Raw genomic sequence first — 17070 nt, forward strand, 5'->3', positions numbered from 1 at the left:
TAATCTAATCTAATCTAGCACAACCTAAAACAACCTAACCGAACCTAACCACACAACTACCTTGGTTCACACCGCGAAATGGATCGAACCAGGGCCTCTTGAACTAATAATCCCCTCTCTTGCCAATCTGACTACATACATACATACATATACCAAGGCTTTCTCCCCCTTCCAAGGGAGGTAGCCAAAAAGGGAAAGGCATAAAAACACTCCCACCCATTTCATCCCTAAATACACTCCACACCCCTCCCGCCCTTCCTCTCATCTGAGCACCTCCTGGATGACGGGTCATCCCTGCACCCTGCCCACCGCCCTGGGTCAGAAGCAGTGTCGCAAGACACAGTACATCCACAGCAAGGGCGCTTCATTTAATCGGCGACCCCCCCTCTCCGTCCCCCTTTGCATATAAGGCGAGGACGGGGAGAAATCCCTTCGGGCTGCGTCAAAATTTACTCACACATACTACCCCACCCCCCACCCCCCCGCCCATTCCTCCTCATGCAGTCACAACATCATCCATATACAACCATTCTCCACTCACCTCTGTCTTCCGTCCTCTCCTTTCCATCCTCAACAGACATTCCCCTCTTCCCCAAAGCCCCCTTCACCCCATCCATCCACCTCATCCTAGGACGTCCCCTCATGTTCACTCCCTCCACATCTGCCTTCCATACCTCTTTTACTAGTCTTTCTTCACTCATTCTTTCCATGTGTCCAAACCATCCTAATATTCTTTCATCAACCCTATCTCCCAAATCCTTTTTCACCCCTGTTCTCCTCCTCACCTCCTCATTTCTCACTCTATCCAGCCTAGTAACCCCCACCATACTTCTCAGACACCTCATCTCAAACACATTCAAACTCCTTCTCTCTTCTTCTCTTATGTTCCACGTTTCTGCCCCATACAGTGCTGTTGGCACAATCACTCCTTCATACAGTCTCCTCTTCGCATCCATTCCCAAATGTCTATTCCTCATTACACTCTTTAAACCACCAAGGCATTTACTCGCTTCTCTCAATCTACATTCTACCTCCACCTTCACTCCACCTTTTCCTGCTACACTTGCACCCAAGTATCTAAAACTATCCACTTCCTCCAGTCGCTCTCCCTTAATGTTCACTTCCAGTCTACTGCCACTTTCACCACTTGTACATCTCATCACCTTACTTTTACCCACATTTATCTTTAGCTTTCTTCTATCACATACTCTCCCAAACTCTGCCACCGGCTTCCTCAATCCCTCCTCTGACCCTGCCACAAGCGCAAAGGGCCAAAAATAAACTGGAATCTGATACAGAACTTGTATGCAGGAACTTCACGCCGATCTGAACTACAATCCGATGTAACAGGGATACAGTTACTTATACAACAGCTGTACAATCCCAGATACGATCTATGGAAGAGAGATTTGGAGACTAACAAAGGCCATGGAAACGAAGGTACAGTTTGCACAGAGAGGCATGGAGAGGTCAATGCTCGGAATCATCCTTACAGAGGGCAAGATGAATGAGAAAGCAGACATTAGTGAAAAGCATTGTGGAGGAGACAATGTAGCGGAGGTGGAAATAGGCAGGAAATATAGCCATAGAAGAGGATGAGAAAAGGAGTATATGTGTTACTGACTGGAGGTAGTAAGATAGGAAGCGTGGAAGAGAAAGACCAGACAGAATGTGAAGAGACAAAATGAGGATTTTACAGGAGTGACGCGGCAGAGGATAGTGAAAGGTGATCATGAAAGTGTTTGAGGGAGGCATTTGTTCAGCAGTGGACTACAAATGTCTGATAAAGTATATATACATATAAATGTCAATAAGTCTGTAAGAAGATTGTGAATTGTCATCATGTCATCGTCAATGTATCCTGCTATAGGAAGAACCTCCTGCCAAAGTGTACGTGTATGTGTATGCATGTATGTGTGTATGTGTGTGTATATGAATGCATGTATGTATGGAAGTATTATATATATATATATATATATATATATATACACACACACACACACACACACATATATATATATATATATATACACATACATATATATATATGTTGAGAAAGGTAGAAGAAGTCACGAATTTATTCCTGACCGGTTACGCTTTACGCTTCCTTCGAAAAAAAGATAAAGCGAAACAGATCATGAATAATCTCGGAACTCAGTTCGATCTAGACTCGTGACTTCTTCCATCTTTCTCATATAGACATACACACACACACACACACACACATATATATATATATATATTCGTCAAACGACTTTATTCGGTTATGATGGTTGCCTCTTCTGTCCTGTGAGAAGGGATGGAAATGACAAAGTAATTCCATTAGACCGTAGCGCCTTGTTGTCTTTGTGACGTCATGGCCTGACGACCCTCCTTGAACAAGAGGCGAGTTGTGGTATGCAAGTCATTCGCGTTTTTGCCCGCATAACTTCGGGGCCTTTTTCTTGTGCGTAATCCCTTTTGTAGTGTCATCGCCACATACGTTCACGTAAAGAGTATAATTCTCACCATTTGTCGGTGTGGATTTCTGTGCAGAAAAGTTGCTGTTTGTTGCCAAAATTAACTACTGGTCTTACAGGAAACTTGTTTCGTCTTTGTTCTTTTTTCTAGAATATTTTTATGTGTATCCTTAGGAGAATCATATCTAGACAAATACATCTCAAACATATTTTGAGCAGATGTAGTACCTCGGCTCTAACTGTTGTATCACTTATCCATCTAACATAGTCTAAAAATTAATATATAAAAATACATGAATAAAATACAAGTAAATAAATGAATAGATAAACAAATAGATGAATAGATAAATAGATTATAGATAAATAAATAAATATACAAGTAAACAAATAGATTAGTAAAAAGTCCCATTAAGTAGTTATGAATGATCAACAAAAATTTCATAAACATGTCTCACTAAAAGCATCACTGGCAAATATTTTTGTTACTAATACTTTGCATTTCTGAACTATTTTTAAAAGCCATAACCTGTGGAAGAACTTGTCTTAACTGTACCAGAAATTAATTCTCATGTTCAGACACGGAGAGAAGCATTGGTAAGCCTTGAAAAACGGCTTCAAGTACAAAGGAGCGTTTGTACAAAGTCGAACCCTTTTTCACTACAGCGACGCCTGCCTTTAAACCTTTTGTTCTGGCTAACAAAGGCGACTCTATCAAGGACCTGGTACCGAAGAGGTTAATTAAGTCTCAATGCTTCGCTTTGACGGTACAGATTTATTCCGTCTGTCGCCAGACGATTTTATTCATCTTCAGATCAGGACTTTGAGGAAAAAGTTAATCTCAACTTTATTAATTTGTTTCAGGCTAGCTGAAACCTGGTAATTTCATTCAGGGGTGTGTTGTGCCTTCGGCAGTAAAGGAACTAAATTTATCATCTGTTTCCATACAAGGTACTTGTCGATTCACAGTGGATAGCGTCATGCTACTTTATCCTGTTACACGGTACCCGTCCGATAGGGAAGGCTTTAACTCGAACAGTACCTCGTATATATCGTTCTAGCCCCTAATTGGGTGCTGACTGCTTAAGTTTTATGTAGTCAACATCTCAGGGGATCTAGTGACACCACCTACGGACCAGAGGAACGCAGCATACTTTTAGAACTGTAAACTATTATCTCAAATTTTGTTTTCTGCATTCTTGAAATCTTTCTTTTCCCTCCTCTAAGAAGCTAAGATTTACTGCACTTTATTCTAATTATTTCCTTTATCTAAAACTTTCCTTTCTCGAAAAGGCCTCATTCAACAGAGATGAACAGGATCGTCTGACGCCAGACAGAATACTTGTAAATTCTTAAACAGAAATTGTGCTCTATGACAAATAGACCGATAAATGTAGAAACAGACAAACAAATAGATAGAAAGAAGGAACTTACGTCTGGAGACGCCTTGATGCGGCTGAACAGCCACTTTTCCCCTAATATGCGTTTTAGGGACTGCTGGGAGACAGGTAACAGTCACTGCTCAGAATTGGAAAGAAGAGCGGGATTCGAACCCACACCTAAATAAACCCGAGACCAGCACGTTACCGATTACGCCACCAGCGAAAATAGAACAAGTCGACAAGTAAATAATCGATTTTACCAACAAATAATTCAATAAATACGTAAACAAACAAAAAATAGATAAAAAAAATAATAGAATATACAGAAGAACAAATTAACGAATAGGTAACTTTTGAGAGGTTATCAGAGCACACTGCTTACATTTCAATTATTTACTCGATTTCCTAAATACACATTCAGCGGGGCTGTTTCTTTCATACATAACCCTAATGAGTAATAAATCATTACAGATAACGGAGTTTCAACTCTCCACTTTAGCTAAGTGCTATTCATATTTCCTGGTTTAAGACTAATTGGAGACTTTATTTACATTAGATATTGGTGCATTACGGTACCAAAAGGGTTAAATTTATCTATATGAACCCATATGCTTTAGTAATTCATTTTACAGACTAATAAGAACAAGCGTCTCACGTATACACACACACACACACACACACACACACACACACACACACACACACAGTATATATGTAAATATTATATATATATATATATATATATATATATATATATATATATGTATATGAGAGAGTAATAGGTGGGGACGGTTAAACGAAGATGGGTTGGAAATATATTTATTACCCTAATGTTGTGATCACCATGGTCTTCGTCCTCTGAAGAAGACCATGGTGGTTGCAACGTCAGAACAATAAATTAACTTCCAACCCATCTTCGTTTATCCTTCCCCATCTAATAGTCTCTCGTTTATCTTTATACATATATATATATATATATATATATATATATATATATAATATATATATATATATATACACACACATATATATATAGTGCGCGCGCGCGCGCGTGTGTGTGTGTGTGTGTGTGTGTGTGTGTGTATACATATGTATATAGTGTCGCTTCTCCTATCCACCTTGACCTCGCATACCTCTCGAGACGAGGTCGCAATGGACACAAAGGCTCACGACCTTGATCCCGAGGCTCACGCTCCTGGTCCACCTTTATCCGTATAATGCCGAAACCATTTGAATTTCAAATCTTATTTCATTCGAATGACAATAGTAAGTTAAAGCTTGAGGTTGTTTACATTGTCCAGTCGTTAGTGTATACATTTTGTTTAGCTAAACACAGGGGAGTTTTTTTTTAACAGAGGGCTCGTGAGCTCTGATCGGGAGAGTTCATATAGTGCACAGAATCATTTCTGAGGTAATTTGAATTACCCGGTAACCCAGTGCCATATTACCCCCCCCCCACACACACACACACACACCTTAGTTAGAGGAAGCACGGACCTCGCACGTAGTGGATAATTAAACTACGTGGTTAATTCAGGATAAATAAAGTACGTGTTCATCTAAAACCTCTAAAAACACCAACATATTGGATTGTCACAAATATCCCAACCAGACTACCCACTCAAGGTGTGAGAAGCCGCTAGGCAAGCGGATCGAATAGTGTAAAAAAAAGAAGAAGAAGAAGAAGATGAAGATGGAGATCTCAGTAGCCATCCAATACTTTATGACTTATTCTATGTATACATTTACATATATAAGGACTGTCATAACACCGTGGTCGGAGACGAAGGTGACCTATAACATAAAGGAGCTTCCTCTTGATCAAAAAGTCATACAATATTCGTCCTCTTATATTCAACTGGAACGCTCTGGAACTCTCCTTCCAGACCTCTGGAATTTCAATTTCCAGCTACAAAGTCCGAAGACTCTCTCTTTTCAGAAACGTGGTGATGAATTTGTAAACACTTTCCAAAGCAGCAACATGCATATCGTTTTAATGCTCACTTTCTTTCTATTCTACCTTTACATATGTTATGGTTTAAATGTCTTCTTATGTACGATATAAGCATAAAATACACACAGACACATATCATAGGTGTATATATATATATATATATATATATATATATATATATATACATATATATGTGGGTGTGTATATGAATATATGTATATATATATATATACATAAGTATGTGGGTGAGTATATTTATGTATACACACACACACATATAATATAGATATATATATATATATATATATATATATATATATATATTGTGTGTGTGTGTGTGTGTGTGTGTGTGTGTGTGTGTGTGTGTGTGTGTGTGTGTGTGTGTGTGTGTGTGTGTGTGTGTGTGTGTGTGTGTGTGTGTGTGTGTGTGTGTGTGTGTGTGTGTGTGTAAAGACAGACAAATATCATGGAGGTGAGGTGGCAAAATGAAATGTTAAGGCCAGAGTATGGAGCTTTATTCAGAACCAGACGTTTCGACCTCTTGGGTCTTCCTCAGTCCACTGAGGAAGGCCCAAGAGGTCGAAACGTCTGGTTCTGAATAAAGCTCCATACTCTAGCCTTAACGTTTCATTTTGCCACCTCACATTCATATATAAATATATATATATATATATATATATATATATATATATATATATATATATATACACATACAAACATAAACATGTTTGAATCTGAAGAAAAAATGAGTGAGGAGTTTAACAATTATTTTCTATCGGTATTTACTGATGAGAGGTTAGATAAAGTACCTGACTGCGATCCGATTTTCAGAGGGGATGAAGAAAGTAGTCTAACTAATATCAGCATTAGTAAAGAGGAAGTAGTCAAGCAGATTGACAGACTTAACGCTACAAAATCTCCGGGTCCAGACGAAATTTTTCCAAGAATGCTTAAAGAGTGTAAATTTGAAATCTGCGACCAGTTAACTGAAATATTCAATAAATCGGTAGACACTGGTTCTGTTCCAACTGCTTGGAGGCAGGCAAACGTTGTTCCTGTTTTTAAGAAGGGAGATAGATCGTCTATATGCAACTACAGGCCAATCAGTTTGACATCGGTTATAGGAAAAATGCTTGAATCAATAATAGTAAATAGACTCAGAGAACACATTGAAGGGCATAATTTAATTCGTGTTTCACAGCATGGTTTCTCCAAGGGTAAGTCATGTGTGACTAATCTTCTATCCTTTTACACTAAGGTATATAAGGCGGCAGACAACAATGAAAATTACGATGTTATTTACCTTGACTTTAGCAAAGCGTTCGACAAAGTGCCACACCAGAGACTACTAAATAAAATCAAAGCCCATGGCATAGGAGGAAAAGTGTTAGAATGGATTAGAGCTTGGATTAGTAACAGAAAGCAACGGGTCACCATAAATGGAATAAAATCTAGGTGGGGTAATGTTACTAGCGGGGTTCCCCAGGGCTCGGTTTTGGGTCCCTTGTTGTTCATTATGTATATAAACGACTTAGACGATGGGTTAAATAGTGATGTTAGTAAGTTTGCGGACGACACTAAAATAGGACGCCTAATTAGGTCAGGAGACGACGCCCAGATTCTGCAGGATGACCTTAATAAGCTGTTAACATGGTCGGTGAAGTGGCAAATGAACTTCAATATCTCTAAGTGTAGCGTGTTAAACGTAGGGCTACACAACCCCGAAAATAGATACAACTTAGATAACACGTTTTTAGAAAAATCTGAGTGCGAGAGGGACTTGGGAGTTCTGGTGAGTCCGGACCTTAAAACCAGGAAGCAGTGTATTAGCGCCAGAAATAAAGCTAACAGAGTATTAGGCTTCATTGCTAGGACGGTAACGAATAGAAGTGCAGAGGTAATTATTAAACTCTACCTAGCGATAGTTAGACCCATCCTTGACTATGCGGTACAGTTTTGGTCTCCGTCCTACAGAATGGACGTAAATTCATTAGAATCAGTACAGAGAAGAATGACCAAAATGATACAAGGACTCGGAAATTTGCCTTACGAAGAAAGGCTTAGGCACCTAAACTTACACTCTCTGGAAAGACGCAGAGTGCGGGGTGATCTAATAGAAGTGTTCAAGTGGATCAAAGGCTATAACAAGGGTGATGCAAACAAGGTCATCATAATAAAACAACAGGGCAGGACTCGCAGTAATGGGTACAAACTGGACAAATTTAGATTTAAGAAGGAAATAGGCAAGAATTGGTTTACTAATAGGGTGGTCGATGAATGGAATAAACTTAGTAACCATGTAGTAAGCGCTGAAACTATCAGTTGTTTTAAAAAAACGATTAGACAACTTTATGGATGGGGATGACAGGTGGTGATGGATACGGAGCTGCCTAGTGTAGGCCTTATGGTCTTTTGCAGTCTCCTTTATTTCTTATGTTCTTATGTTCTTATGTACATATGAAAATAAATCATACAAAAATCGACTAAAACATATGAATCTGTTCTTCCTAAAAAAAAAAGCGTAGACTCAGAGGTGACTTGATACAGGTCTTTAAAATTCTAAAGGGGACTGACAACATCAAAAGTGACAAAAGATTTACACTGAATGACAATCCGACAAGAAATAATGGTCTCAAACTGTCAGGAAACAGATTCAATTTGGAAGTCGATAGAAAGAATTTTGCCGTGTAGTCAATGAATGGAATAAACTTCCTGCAGAGGCAGTGCAATGTAATTCAGTTCGAAGCTTTAAGATTAGTTTAGATAAACATCTAAGCAAGATGCTGTAATGACGGTAATTTATTTCATATCATTTGTTTGTTATTATTTGTCTGTTTGTTTGTTATTTGCTTGATTTTCATTTATTATTATTTATCTGTCAATCTATCATTATTTACTATTTACCTGTTCGTTTATTATTTAAGTAAACCTATGCATTTGTATATTTTATTGTTATTATATTATTATTTTTATTTATTTATTCTTTATTTATTTATCATTATTATATATATTTTTTTCGCATCCGACCTAGTCATGGACCAAAAGGTTTCCAGTCGGCATGCTCCGCATTTGTAATCATATATATATATATATATATATATATATATATATACATATATATATATATATATACATATATATATATATATATACATATATATATACATATATACATATATATATATATATATATATATATATATATATATATATTGTGAGTGAGAAAAAAATCATCTTTAGCGGATTTCACCTGTGTATGGTTTGTCCAAAGTGATCATTCTCGGTCGATCCCTCCAACCCTCAAAACAAACAAGGATGTTAGATCTATTTTATTAATCCCCGAGTAGACGCAACGAGGTAATAGAAAAAATAGTAAATAGTCTGGAACAGGAAACCCGAATCCACAATTTTTTTTTAATCAAAAGTAGTTTATTTTTCTTTAATTAATCAGACAGTAGTACTCGAGCGTTGTTTTCATTTTGTGTATTACAATGATGTCAACAGAAATAAATAAATAAAACACATATGAATTTGTATGTACTTATGCATTCACACACGCAAACACATGCACACGTACTTTTATACATACACACATGTACATAAACACATATACACAACGCGTACATATACAAACGTATGCACGCATACTAAGATAAACATATACGCGTCTATACGTATACACATAAACACACACGTATACTCGTATACACATATACATATTCAAACACATACAGTACACATACATACATACATTACATATATACATGTACACATACATATATGCACACATGCACACATACATACATACATATATATTATATATATTATATATATATATATATATACGTACATATACATACATACGTACATACATACATACATACCTTCATGCACGCATACACACACTATACATATAATGAGAGTACAGCTAAGGTACGCTTATTCATTCGTGACGTGTGGAGCCGCGCCCTTGTGGCATCAACGTGAGCAGGAGCCGCGACAACGTAGACGCCGTTTCAGAGCTATGGCAGAAGAGCTTGGCTATTATGCTAAGTGCTGCTATTGTGGCAAACCACATCAACGACATTAACTTCGTCTCAGCGCGCTGCTCCTCTGTGTTTCAACGCTCCGAGTGTGCTGTTGTAGTTGTATGTAAACTTGTGTATAGACTTACTGTCCTCTTATCTGTCCAGGGTATCAGTCGTATTGTTTTTTTGATATTCATACATTACAATGATATGGGTAAGCAAGCATTTATGGAGACATGAGGCCTATAACGATGAAAGTATCCAAGTTTTTTTAGTTAAAGAAGAGAATATATAGTAACTGAATGACTAGATAAACAAACAAACGAGTAAATGAATAAGTGAGCAAGTAATTAGGATGTAGGATACTACAATTCATCACCTCCATGTTTGGCAGATATATTCAACTTACAGTATTCTCTGACTGTACACATATAATTCCTATTCCTCATCAAAACGTCCACAACGGTTACTAGGCTGACAAATTGCAAGTAATTCTTCCGCTTCGTTTCATACGAACTGAAGACCTTTTTATCTCTATCGTAAAGCTGCTTGACCTTCGTTTATAGCGTTACTATAAGGTACACTGAAGTCTTTCAATCTACACTAGATCACCACTGCGAGTCCTCGAGGGAACTCCAAAAGTGGACCAATTCTTTAGACTCCTTCGACCTCCACCATGACTGAACCCCAAACACGACAGATCCTGGGTACCACTCTTTAATCTTGGGGTAGGGGTTGTGTTGATGGTTGTGGTGATGGTTGTGGTGATGGTGGTGGTGATGGTGATGATAATGGTGGTGATGGTGGTGGCTATGATCATGCCAGTGGTGGCGTTAGTAGTCATGGGTCTGTGGTGATGGTAGTGGTGGTGTTAGTAGTGATGACGGTGGTGTTAGTAGTGATGACGGTGGTGTTAGTAGTGATGGATCTATGGTGGTGACATTGATGATAATGATCGCTGTGGTGATGGCAGTGTTAGTGTATTACCACTGACGGTAGTGTTAGTGACGACGACAATGTTGACGACATTGGTGATGACGAAGATGACGACGATCACGATAGTGACGGACTCGAGTGATAGACGAGAACGACGACGACGACGACGGCGGCGACGACGACGGCGGCGACGACGACGGCACCCAAGAGCTCGTACGTTCTCCCTTGGTGACCTTAACTCCACCCACGAGGGTCGATTAACGAATCACAGAGTCGTGAGTCAACTCCAAGTCACCACCCGCAGGCCATAACTCCCTCTTCACCCTTACTCCCCTTCACCCCCCCTCACCCCCCTTTCTCTCGCCACCTCTCTTCCACTCTTTTCTTCTCTCTTTTTTCCACTTTTGTTCTTTCGTCCTCAGTGTCCTCCTCCTCTCCTTCGCCAAATTCTTTTTCCTTAATTCAAAAAATTCCCCGAATTTGGTTTCATAAAATCAAATGTAATACAAATATATAAATTCTAATTACACAGGCACACGCCTTTACAAAAACATACACACACACACGTGCACAGACACAGACACTCATAACGATACACTCACACACCCAAACAGACACCCTTCCACAAGGACATCTACGCACACGGACACCCACGCACACAGACACCCACACACACAGACACCCACGCACACAGACACCCACACACACACACAAGGACACCCCCCCACACACACAAGGACACACACACAGACACACACACACACACACACACACACACACACACACACACACACACACACACACACACACACACAGACACACACACACACACAGCATTACCCATAGATCGGTCATACGAGCTCTGAGCTCTCTTACGGGAGGGAAATGGCCGTCGGTTGAGTCCAACACGTGATCCAAAAGACCATGGTAAATCACACACACTTCTCCCACACACAACCAACCAACCACACACACACACACACACACACACGCAGAACTTCAGAGGTCAAAAGTCATATGCGTAGGCTTAGGTCACCGCTACGAGCCTCAAGGTGTACACGTTTTACATCCTCATGAAGATTTACGTGTTCAAGTATAAAACTCGGAACTTTACGAAATGAATATACACAAACCCTGACCGAGAGGAAAAAATACAAACAAAGTACAATTGCCAACACGGAACCGTCTCGGCCCGACTCTCTACACTTTTCTTCTTTAGTAAATGTGTGTACAAAGGAGAGCACACGTGCCCAAGCAGATGTAATAAGGACAATCACGAATGTGCACGCTCACCCACTCGCACATACGCGCACGCCCGCGCGCACGCATATGAACACACACATAAACGCACATACGTATACGCATACACATATTCACCCACGCGCGCACCCACGCGCGATACAAGAAATCAAGCAACGCGCACACAACATACAAATACACGCAAAAGGCACATCACACGCGCGCGCGCCCATGGAGCGCAAGAACGCACGCAACACAAGAACACACACGCGCGCGCGCACACGCAAACACGCAAACACACACACACACGCAACCACACACACAAACACACCCAACACAACACACAAACGCACACAACGCAAGAACACACGCGCACGCACGCACGCACACACACACACACCTCTCATGGCGCTGTGGTTAGAGCTCTGGCCTGCCACTACGGAGGTCCGGGTTCGACTCTCGCCCGGGGCTGAAATAATATCAGTATCGCAGCGCTGAGGGGTGTTACTCCAACTCTCGTGGGCGGGGAGTTGGGTGTGTGTGTGTGTGCAAGGTCATAGCATTACCCATAGATCGGACCTACGAGCTCTGAGCTCTCTTCCAGGAGGGAAATAGCTGTCGATCACGAGTCCAACACGTGATCCAAAGACCAAGTGAATACACACACACACACAAAACACAAGAACGCGCTCGCGCGCGCACACACACACGCGCACACACAAACAAAACACACGAGGTCTAAGCCACACTTGTAGCAGAACGTAAACTCGGAAACAATGACCCCGGGAATAAGAGAAGGAAAGCCGCCCATGGCCCCGAGTGAGAGTGAGTGAGTGAGTGAGTGAGTGAGAGAGAGAGAGAGAGTGAGAGAGAGAGAGTGAGAGAGAGAGAGAGAGAGAGAGAGAGGAGAGAGAGAGATAGAGGGAGAGAGAGAGGAGAGAGAGAGAGAGAGAGAGAGAGAGAGAGAGAGAGAGAGAGAGAGAGAGAGAGGAGAGAGAGAGAGAGTCTGTCCGGCCAGCCAGCATATGTGATGAGGCTCGAGGTGCGAGCCGAGGCAAAGCCCTGCAGCAGCTTTCTTCAAACCGAGACTCTTGTTTGCATAAAGAGTGCGCGGGGTGAGAGGTCCAAGTCGTCGAGGAGGAGGAGGAGGAGGAGGAGGCGGAGGAGGAGGAGGAAGGAGAGAAGAGGAGGAGGGAGGGGTTGGAGGAGAAGAGGAGGAGGAGGCGGAGGAAGGAGAGAAGAGGAGGAGGGAGGGGTTGGAGGAGAAGAGGAGGAGGGAGGGGGTAGGAAGAAGGAGAGAGGAGAAAGCGGGAGGAGGAGGAGGAGGAGGAGGAGGAGGGATTGGCTAGGAGGAAGGAGAGAGGAGGAGGAGGGAGGGGTTGGAGAAGAAGAGGAGGGAGGGGATAGGGAGGAGGAGGGAGGAGGTAGGAGGAAGCAGAGAGGAGGGAAGGGGTTGGAAGAAGGAGAGAAGAGAAGGAGGGAGGGGGTAGAAGGAGAGTAGGAGGAGTGGGTAGGAAGAAGGAGAGAGAAGGAGGGAGGAGGTAGGAAGAAGGAGAGAGGAGAAGGAGGGAGTAAGTAGGAAGAAGGAGAGAAGAGAAGGAGGGAGGGAGTTGGAAGGAGAAAAGAAGAGGAAGGAGGGGGAGGAGGAAGGAGCGAGGAGGAGAGAAGAGGAGGAAGGAGTGGGTAGCAGAGAGGAGAAGAGAAGATGGGAAAGGAAGGGGTAGGAGAAAAATGGAGAAGAGGAGGTGAAGGAGAAAAGGACAAGGAAGCGAAGATGAAAAAGAGGAGGAGGAGGAGGAAAAGGACAAGGTTGGAAGGAAGGAAGAGTACGAGGATGAGGTTAAGGATGAGGCGTAGGAGGACGAGTAAGAGTGGAAGTAGGAGTACGAGTAGAAGTAGGAGGAAGACAAGGAGAGAGGGAGGAGGGGAGTAGGAAGGGGAAATTATCAGTTACGAGTAGCCTGTTGTTGTTGTTGTTTTTTCTTGTCCTAAACTATATGTGAATCAGACCTCGAATCTATCGGCTACCGATACCCGATACCCGTCATGGCAGTCTGAGCACACAGGGCAAAGGTGACGATGACGGTCACAGTTAAGCACATCCTGAAGTAATATCCTCACGTCAGTACTGGTATTTAAGATTATGATTCACTGACACGGGACCCCACGAGGAGGAAAAAATAAATAAATAAATAAATAAATTATATATATATATACATATATATATATATATATATAATATACAATATATATATATATATATACATATACATATATATATATTATATACAGTATATACATATATACATACATATATATATATATATATATATATACACATATAAGGAGACGGCGATGTAAGTGTTGATAGCCTGTAATGTAGGACATTCAGATGATCTATCGTGAAACAGGTGTACACACCCGACAGTCTGAGAAGGAAAAAAAATATATGGTCTCTAAACTATAAGTGAGAAAATAGGGAGAGAAAGACAGGCCCAGGGGATAACTAAGTACTCTGACACACAATACGCCAGGTGTTTGAAATAAAGCAAGATTGTGTGATGGGGAAAACATGTGGACCACCGACGCAGTGGTACCATTATTCAGAGAACAGGAATAGATCTGTAAGTACGTGCATGTGTTGCTGTAGATGTGTGTTTGCGTATGTTTGTGTGCGTGTGTGTTTGTGTGCGCGTGTGTGTGTGTGCGTACGTGTGTGTGCGTACGTGTGTGTGCGTACGTGTGTGTGTATGTGTGTATGTGTGTAGGTGCGTGTGTAGGTGTGTGTGTGTGTGTAGGTATGTGTGTGTGTGTAGGTGTGTGTGTGTAGGTGTGTGTGTGTGTGTGTGTGTGTGTGTGTGTGTGTGTGTGTGTGTATGTGTGTGTGTGTGTGTGTTAGGAGAATTAGATACTAATAATCTTTGCGTCAATCAAGTCAGGTCAAGCCGGGAAAGCTCCTCCTAACAGAGAGATGGCGAGTGATGGTGTTCCAGTGATAAATGCCGAAAAGCTGCAATCTCTACAAAGTAGAACTGTAGCTTTGGAGGATATTGTTGCGGGTTTTATAGAGGAGAATGGAGTTTTTCGTTCCTAAGCCTAAAACACGGACGACAAACCGTGTTTGAAAACTGAGTGGAACACGGTGACCAGGAAAAACACTGGAAGGTGGACGAAAGCCCTCGCTAGGCCCGCTCGAATGCAGAAATCCTTTCGAGGCTCTCGCGGGACTACAAAAAGAAGAAACGAAGGAGACAGAAGAAAAGAAGAGTAGGCCAGACACTAGATCCCTGCCCACAGGTAAGACTTTGGTTGTAGGGGATAGCCAGGCGAGGTATCTAGATAAGGACTTTTGCGACATAGATAGGAAGCATAGTACTCAGAGATGTTTCTCTGGGGCTGGGATATGTGATATTAGAGACAGGATTGAAGAGTGCATGGTCGGGAAAGATAAGACCCATTTTTTTACGTCAATTACAGGTAAAACGCTTGAATAAATAATATCTACTAGAATCAGAGATCTCATGGAGAGAGAATTTGATTCGTGACTCACAGCGTGGGTTCACTAAGAGTAAGTGTAACTAATCTTCTATCTTTTTACACTAATGTCTACAAGGCGTCTGATAACAATGATAGTTACGATGTTATTCACCTTACCTTTAGCAAAGCATTCGACAAGGTACCCCACCAGAGACTACTTAATTAAGTCAAAACCCATGGCGTAGGAGGAAAATTGTTCGAATATATTAGAGCATGGATCACTAACAGAAAATAGCGGGTCACTGTAAAATGTGTAAAATCCAAATGAGGAGCGTTATTAGTGGAGTTCCCCCAGGGCTTGGTTTTGGGTCCTTTATTGTTCATTATGTGAATAAACGACTTGGGCAGAGATACTGCAGGAAGATCTTAAATTGTTCAAATGGTCGGTGAAATGGTAAATGGATTTCAATATCTCAAAGTGCACTATGTTAAACATAGTTTTGCACACCCCAGAAAACAGGTATACCTTAGAACACCTTTTTAGAGAAAACTTGTAAGAGAGACTTGTAAGTGCTAGCGAGTCCCGACGTTAATTACAGGAAACAGTGCATTAGCGCCAGGAATAGAGCTAACAGAGTATTAGGTTTCATTGCTAGGACGGTTACGAATAAAAGTGCAGAGGCAATCATCAAACTCTATCTAGCGTTAGTTAGACCCATCCTTGTCTATGCGGTACAGTTTTGGTCTGTCCTAGAGAATGGATATCAAGTATCTAGAATCGGCACAAAGGAGAATGACCAAAAAGAGTTATGGGCTCAGAAATTTACCTTACAAGGACAGGCTTAGACACTTTCACTTACACTCTGAAAAGACGCAGAATGCGGGGTAATCTAATAGAGGTGTTCAAGTGGATCAAGGGGTTTAACAAGGGGGATGCAGGCAAGGTCATAATATTAAGACAACAGGGCAGGATTCGTAGTAATGGATTGATAATGGACAATTTTAGATTTTGGAAGGAAACAAGCAAGAACTAGTTATCAGTAGAGTAGTCAAAGTATGGAGTAGACTTCGTAACCATGTAGTGAGCGCTGAAACTATCGGTTGTTTTAAGAAACGGCTAGACAACTTTAAGGAAGAGAATGATAGGTGGTATTGGACATGGCACTGCCTAGTGTAGGCCTTATGGTCTCTTGCAGTCTCCTTCATGACACCACGGCAGCTGTTATGAACCTTAAGATAAGAGGAAATCCGGTGATTTTTCTTTAATGGTGCTCGGCCTTTGAGAACCAAAATTTTGTTAAAGAATCCAAAAATAACATAACCTTCAACAAGACGACCCTATTGCTTTGCCCTCCGGTTCATTACCTGAAAGAAGAAAAATGTTTCAGTTTCTTCAAACTAACGTATTTAAGTCCCCCTATGTTCTCAAGAGAAAGCCCAGACAGGTAAATATACTATATGTATGTACAAACCAAGATAACTTGGAAATATTGATACTGTATACAAATAATTCCATACACTAATTAAACCTCTGGGTTGTAACGAGTTTCATCTCAGCTGAATATAACAATATGACAAAGCTAGAATAGATATTCAAT

The 17070-nt window shown here is 41.1% G+C and overlaps 1 long non-coding RNA gene across 1 annotated transcript in view; it reads right to left on the minus strand.

Annotated features, from left to right (window-relative positions):
- Positions 1-16792: 16792 nt before the first annotated feature.
- Positions 16793-17070, minus strand: part of LOC143025279 (uncharacterized) — a 200856-nt gene continuing 200578 nt past the window's right edge. Inside the window, exon 4 of the long non-coding RNA XR_012966380.1 lies at positions 16793-16837. This is a non-coding gene — a long non-coding RNA (uncharacterized LOC143025279). The remainder of the gene's footprint in view (positions 16838-17070) is intronic.

This window comes from Oratosquilla oratoria, chromosome 5 (genome assembly GCF_046742065.1).
Source record: "Oratosquilla oratoria isolate Oo_2021 chromosome 5, ASM4674206v1, whole genome shotgun sequence".
Lineage (NCBI taxonomy): Eukaryota > Metazoa > Arthropoda > Malacostraca > Stomatopoda > Squillidae > Oratosquilla > Oratosquilla oratoria.